At 52.9% G+C, this 5,221-nt stretch overlaps 1 pseudogene; it reads left to right on the top strand.

The window, feature by feature from the left end:
• Positions 1-2,408: 2,408 nt before the first annotated feature.
• On the top strand, positions 2,409-4,323 carry LOC149367993 (uncharacterized; annotated as a pseudogene).
• The last annotated feature ends 898 nt before the right edge of the window (positions 4,324-5,221 follow it).

Raw genomic sequence — 5,221 nt, 5'->3', positions numbered from 1 at the left:
ACCCTAGCCCCGCAAACATCTTAATCTCGTCCACCTACCTAACCTTCTGCCGTCAAAAGCCACGCTTCCCTTCCCCTGGAATTTAATCTGTTACCCTGAAGAAGATATATAGAGAAATGTATGTACCGTCTTCGGTAAAACTAACCGGGCAAAGGTGATTTGTTTCTTAGCCGCGTAGCGAAGAGGTTATGGCAGCCCTTAAGCTATGAATCTGTTTAAAGTAAGGTGAATCCTTTCCCTAACATTTTAAGAGCTTTATATCGTGGTTGAGAAGCAAAAAGCTGTTGTTCGGTTACTTTTGGCAGAGGGGATTACAATGCGCGTTCAGGCAAAAGCGCAAATGCTCGTGTACGTGACGTCTGCTTTTATTAGCTACTGCCTCTGTACTGCCACTACTAAAGAGCGAATATAAGAAATAAGGAAATGTAGCACATGTTCTACAGATTTCCAAATCACTTTATTTGAGTAATTAATTGAAATATCAAACGCCTGTAGAGCAAATCATATAGCAATAAGACACTGCGAAGCGTCGGTAGCCGGTTATCACTGCGGAATTAATGGCGGTTAAACGAAGGGTGGGAGCACAGTGGAATCTATCTATTTATTTATTGTCAGTCACGTGCTAGTGGCAGTCCCACCACTGAGGAGGGGTCGACGTAGCACTTTTATTCAGAATCTGTACAGTCAGCCCGGGGCTAAGAAAGACCACTTCCGCATCATAATTTATGACAGCGCCAGTGCCACCGGCACCAACCAGCTGGTAGTGATGCGAGAATTGAACGCTAGACACATAGCCTGGGGCTACCACCAAGGTAAGCCGAAGCGGACTCAGTCCGTTGACTCAGTCGACCAAAAGGCCTCGAATTGGTAACAACATCTTTGTACCAATCCGAATAGGCAACAGCGTCAGTATAGAAGTTTCCGGATCTTTCTATTGTCAAAAACTTTAGGGAATGCTCGTGGGTGCACTTGGGCGAAACTCTGGGCAGCGACCACTACATCATCAGCATCTGAGTGTCCACCCCGAAACTGAAGAGAACAATCGGCGAAATTAGACTCACGGACTGGGAGGGGTATGACAGCACCCCCCCCCCTCCCCCCGTGAACGGTATAACGGACAACGCGGAATGCATGCAGCATCTCTGGGACGAACACAACCAAACCACCCAAAACATGCAGCGTACGGTCGAGACGCATGAAATAGACCGCCGCCTTTTACACCTGGCGGCCACCGTCACTGGGGTCCCGTACTAGGGACCTCTGGCTAGTGCTTGTAACGATCGGCCGCTTACGGGATAATCCAAACATACCTTCTGTCTCTTCTTAATAAATGTTTTCACCACCACCACCTCCTCAAACGGTGGAAGAGATAACGATTTAACCGCAAACTCCGCCTCCGAATCGGAGGATAACAGAAGCCAGGCATCACGCACCCAAGCTGATGCAGCAAACTTGGGTCACGTTTTGCAACTCGCTCAAGGGCAGCCTGAGTACGGCGCAGAGGTAGGCGATTTTGCGATGTGTGATTGGACCCGAAAAGGCCACGTAGGCAGCCACTTCACGCAGGCAGCCACTTCGCACACTTCACGAAATAGTTCACAAATTCCCCGGAAACGATCAGGACCTCATAGTCCCCCTGAAAGTCAGATATCTTGGTAGAGGCCTCGTGCGACAATGCCTCCTAAAATACGAAATAGAATCTAGGCCAGAACTAGATGCGCCGATCACGGAGAAAGTGTACACAACGACGCGAGCTTAGAGCGCAGAACTGCTTCCGGGGTTGACAAAATGACCAACGCCATGATTCGAAACCTCCAGCCCGATGCACATCAACGAGCCGCCCGAATACCTGAATGAAGATCTCTGTAGCAAGGTCCACGTACCGAACGAGTGTAAACGTGCGCAAATCCTGGCCATTCCCAAGTCCAGCAAGAAGCCCGCTATCAAAGCCTTACATACCACCTTATTTACTTCGTGCCTCGGTAATCTTAGCCTGCTCCAAAACAACATAGATTATAAAACCTGTGCCCGCACACTATGCTGGGCTTCAGGAAGGGACTCTCAGCGCAAAGAAGCGTTCCTTATCCTAAAAACAATCCTAAAGGCCATTCAAAAGGGGGGAGAACACCTTTCGCTCGCACTCGGCCTGAAAGGTCCTTCGACATCTCTCAGGCATGGCGCGATTGCCTCCTAGATCCTCTTTAGCATCGCTATGCCGGCGCTGACCACAGAGCTGCGGAAGATGCCGGACCTGGGTTGCACCTTGTGCGCCGACGAGATCCTGATGTGGGCCACCAAGGGTGGTGTCTTGTCGCTTTTTTCTGTGTCCTAGCCATAGGTGTGCTGTTGAGTCCTACGAAGGCTACACTTGCGGAAAGAGAGGCGACACTTCAGGATGCCCTGTGTAGTTGGAGGATGTGCTACTCCAACTACTCAGGGACATAATACGACCCACAGCCATGCAACAAAAGGACAAGGGCATTCTTGCCCCCGATCTTAAGGGGGCGTTTGACAATGTTAAACATGGTACTATACTGTCTAACTTGAACACCACTAACTGCGGGGCGAAGGTCTTCGCCTATGTCAGAGACTTCCTCTCTGCGCGTCAGGCACTCTTTCGGATCGAGTACGAGGAATATGGCCCGTACACTGTGGGTACACGAGGTACACCACAGGGGGCTGTGTTATCACCGCTCCTTTTCAACATCGCCATGATGCATCTGCCCGACAGACTGGCTCAGGTGGAGGGCATGGAGCACGCGCACTACGCAGATGATATTACAATCTGGACCATCAAGCGGAGCATTGGGGAGATGGAGGACCTCCTTCAGCGGGCCGCCTCCATAGTAGGTGCATATGCTGCCGACTGTGGTCTCCAATGTGCTACCGCCAAATCAGAGCTTCTACACGTCAGGACAAACCACAAGGACAACACGTCTCTACACATATCTCTGTCGGGCGGTCCCATCACAAAAGTGGCAGAGCTCCGGATCCTGGGTCTTTTCATCAATAACAAACTTAAGCCGGACTCTACTATAGCGAAACTCAAGCGCATAGGTGAACAGGTAGGGCTCATGATCCACCGTGTTTCCAACAAGCGGGATGGTCTGCGGGGCAGGGACGCGCTACGGCTCGCCCATGCCTTCGTGACCAGCCGGATCCTCTACGCCGTGCCGTACCTACACACCACCAAACAACAAGACGAGCGCATTGACGGCATCATCAAGAAGGCAACAAAGCGAGCGCTGGGCCTCCCGGTGGCTACCTCCAACACCAAACTGAAGGCGTTGGGAGTGGTAAACACCTATCAAGAGTTGCAGGAGGCCCACCTCGTGAACTAATATACGCGGCTATCGCAGACGGTTCCTGGGCGCCGCCTGCTAAACCGCTTACACATCCAACACACATGCATACCAGAGGGGACGGAGAACATCCAGGTGCTGTGGCGCCACATGCTCTGTGGTGCTCCGCTCCCGCGTAACATGGACATGGCTTCACATGAAGGCAGACGACAAGCGCGGGTTCGCACCCTTGAGAGGCAATGTGGATCTAAAGAGGGTGTCTACTACGTGGACATCACAGGGCCGTCACCCGCGGGATTCTACATGGCTGCCGTAGTCCATCGGGGAGTGAACTTCGGTGGGCTATCTTTTCGGGCCCCAAATTCAACACGATCGGAGGAAGTAGCAATAGCTCTCGTTGCCGCCCATCCAAACTCGAGAACGGTTATCACAGACTCTCGCCGGGCCTGTGAACATTATCTTAGAGGGAAAATATCAACTCTTGCCTCCCAATTTCTAAGACGCGCTCTCGCCGATCCAACTCGCACAAAAGTGATCTTGGCTCCTGGCCACCAGGGTCTACGAGGCAATGAGGCCGCTGATGCGGCCGCTCGAGCGCTCACACACCGGGCTCCTCATCCTAGCTCTCCTGGCTCAGAAGCTCATCAACCACTTCCGCGGTTCCGCGAAATCCTAATTCATTATTGCGACAGCCACCGCCTCTACCAGGCACCTGCCACGGGGCTGAGTAAGGCGGAGGAAGGAACTCTGCGGCACCTACAGACAGGAACTCTTCTCTGTCCTGCCATACCAAAACACTTCGACCCGAACACAGGTGGGCGCTGCCCTCACTGTGGAGAGATCTGCGATATCTTTCCCATGGTGTGGGCATGTACTCAGAATCCTCACCTTCTCCCTTCCCCCCCCCCCAACCCGAGAGGCATGGGAGACTCTCCTCCTCAACTGCTCCACACTGGAGTCACAAAGGGCTCTAGTAAAGCGGGCTCGAGACGGGGCCTCGTCGTGCGGTGTCCCGGACTAAGGATATCGACCATGTAGCGGGGTCTTCTGATCCCCAAACTCTCTCTGAGTAATAAAGATGTTTTTCACCACCACCACCACCGTAAGGGAAGGGAGGAAGGTGGGAGTGAAAAAAGAAAGAGAGAAAGGTGCCATTAGAGGTATCCGGAATAATTTAGACCACTTGGGGATCTTTAGCATGCACTGACATCGAACAGCACACAGGCGCCTTTTGCCTTTCGCCTCCGTCCAAACGAGGGCGCCGCGGTCGGGTTCTAACCTGGGTACTCCGGCTCGGTAAACAAGCGCCTTAACCACTGAGCCACGCTGCGGGTCGGAGCTGCCGCTCTTCATGAGTGTCGGCTGCCCGTTTAGCGCGTTTACGCTCCCTATCGATTGCTAAATCTCTGGCACGGTTGGTAATGTGAACCGGATGATCAGACTCGGCACCACGTCTGCGAGTACCTATTCTCGAGTACGGCGGCTCAAATTGACTTCCTTCGTGCATAGCCAGACAGTGGATAGGCAGCGCGCAGCACTCCTCGGGGTGGTGGTGGTGAAAAACTTTAATATTCAAAGAGAGTTTGAGGGTCAAAAAACCCTGCTGCATGGTCGGTATCCTTAGTCCGGGACACCGCACGACGAGGCCCCGTCTCGCGGCCGCTTTACTAGAGCCCTTTGAGACCCCAATGTGCAGCAGTTGAGGAGGGCAGTCTCCCATGCCTCTCGGGTGGGGGTGAGGGAAGGGGGAAGGTGAGGCTTCTGAGTACATGCCCACACCATGTGAAAGATATCGCAGATCTCTCCACAGTGTGGGCAGCGCCCATCTGTGTTCGGATCGAAGTGTTTTGCTATGGCAGGACAGATAAGAGTTCCTGTCTGCAGGCACCGAAGAGTTCGCTCCTGCGCCTTACTCAGCC

The sequence above is a fragment of the Amblyomma mixtum genome, chromosome 1 (assembly GCF_055824585.1).
Source record: "Amblyomma mixtum isolate Tamu chromosome 1, ASM5582458v1, whole genome shotgun sequence".
NCBI lineage: Eukaryota > Metazoa > Arthropoda > Arachnida > Ixodida > Ixodidae > Amblyomma > Amblyomma mixtum.
The sequence above is the reverse complement of the archived record's forward strand: the minus strand, read 5'-3'. Positions and strand labels throughout refer to the sequence as shown.